The sequence below is a fragment of the Dendrobium catenatum genome, unplaced genomic scaffold (assembly GCF_001605985.2).
Source record: "Dendrobium catenatum unplaced genomic scaffold, ASM160598v2 fragScaff_scaffold_669, whole genome shotgun sequence".
Taxonomy (NCBI): Eukaryota; Viridiplantae; Streptophyta; class Magnoliopsida; order Asparagales; family Orchidaceae; genus Dendrobium; species Dendrobium catenatum.
The window spans coordinates 1,454,190-1,456,093 of record NW_021319131.1 but is presented as its reverse complement, the minus strand read 5'-3'; the positions used below and the strand labels follow the sequence as shown (position 1 = coordinate 1,456,093).

Genomic DNA, 1,904 nt, shown 5'->3' with positions numbered 1-1,904 from the left:
ATGAAAGCCTAGAGCTTCCAACACTGCTTTTCTTTCTTTCACCTTTTCCCTTTTAATTATTGGGAAAATTTTAAGAATAAGCATAATTAAAAATTGTATTAACAAATTAAGCATGTTTTAAAAAAAATTTAAATATAGGCAAAATCGCCTGTTCAAACGGCGACTTATGCTGACTAGGACTGTAGTCGAATGATCCATAACATAAGCATACTTAAATACATAAAAAGATGAACTAGCGTCGCCTACGCGGCCTCTGTGGTAATGCATCAGTGCCTGGAGTGTAATGTTGAGGAGGACGTCGTGGCCTTTGACGTAGCATGTGATGCTCCTCCTCAGCAACTTCTTCCTCAGCTATGTCATCTCTATGAAGGGAGCTCGGTACAAAATCCGGTGTGAGGTATGCATCCAAATCCGCTGGCACCTGGCTACTGAAGACGTCCGTAGATGGCCCTTGATCAGGATAAGAGGAGGGTCCAGCATATCCACTGTATTGCTGAGGAGGTTCATGTGTCATGGAAAATGGTGTATCATGCTCACTTCTATCCTCAAAATATCCTTGATCTTGAATATACAACTGGCTACGCAAACCACGGCAAAGCTCTGCCACTATGTTTATGTCCCTCTATTATTGTGTATCATTTGAACCATTGAAGTGTTGTTGCAAAGCTTGTTCAGTACTAAGGAAAAATTCCCTCTGAAATAATATAAGAAATTCGTTATTAATTAAAAAAATAAATTTTATAAGAATTTTATAGCATATTAAATTTAAATGTACCAGAAGACGCTCAGAGGGAGCTCTAGGATATGCCGTTGTGGGAGGCTCAACAGGTGCCTTCAACATGTGTAGTGTTGCCCATGACTTGTACCACTGTATGTACTGATGGATCAAGTAGTTCTTATGCTGGTCAAGAAGGTCCCCTGTGACTATGTATCCACGCCTACTCTCCCATATGGCAATGTGTGGTTGGTGGTACAACATCCAGTCCATGTCTGGTTTGCCACGACCATCTACCCTTTTGAAGCTTGGATCAATTGGTTCAATGTTAGTAGTTGGGCATAATCCAAACTGTCGTAGTACTCTATCTGGCAAGTGCCACTCAACCCTCTTTCAACTGATCAGAGGCACTCGTGCAGTCCAAATGTCCTCCCCTGATAGACAAATCTGTGCCACCTGAGCTCTAATATCAGGCGTATATGGCTGCCAAATTACCTGCATTTTCAATAACAAGTTCTATAAGTTTCAATTAACATGTTTATTTTTTTTTTCAAAACTTTAAGAACATACCTGACTATCAAGTAAACCATCGAGCTCATCTCTATAGCTAATGATATTTCCAACATGCAACTCTCTTAGGCGATCCTCATTCCACCTATTACATTTATATTGTCAGTAAAAAAATTTTATTGCATGAAGTATTATAAATATTGATTAAATATAATTATCTCATACCTGAACCCAACACTAAGACCATGAAGTTCCACTGAAAAGGGAACACGAAGCAGTGGTCGTCCTACATGCAGATGCTCCCAAGCCCAGATTTATAACAAATGAATGCATCCAGCTATGTTGGCCCTACTAGGCCGTGTTGCTTCTTCCAACTCTCTATACAAATGCGCTAAAATTGCTCCGCCGATAGAGTATGTACTGAATACTGCTAAATCCTCCATAATAGTCAGGTATTGTAAATGTATCTCAGAACCTGAAGTATCTGGAAGAAGGTGACAGCCCAATATGAATAATATGTAAGCCCTGACATGCCTCCAAAAATCCATATCATTCAGGTCCAAGTAGAAGTCACGCCAAAATGTCCATCGCAACCATTTAAGGGGAATACAAGTTTGTGCATGTGCCTGTCCCATACGAAATCTTGATGTGATGCGATGATCGAATGGGTCCTGGTATA

The 1,904-nt window shown here is 40.1% G+C and overlaps 1 long non-coding RNA gene across 1 annotated transcript; it reads right to left on the bottom strand.

Annotated features, from left to right (window-relative positions):
• Positions 1 to 234: 234 nt before the first annotated feature.
• On the bottom strand, positions 235 to 1,897 carry LOC114579856. Its single transcript, XR_003701078.1, has 4 exons — positions 1,451 to 1,897; positions 1,286 to 1,370; positions 776 to 1,210; positions 235 to 694 (listed from the first exon to the last, which is right to left on the bottom strand). It is a non-coding gene; the product is annotated as an uncharacterized LOC114579856 (long non-coding RNA).
• Between the last annotated feature and the right edge of the window lie 7 nt (positions 1,898 to 1,904).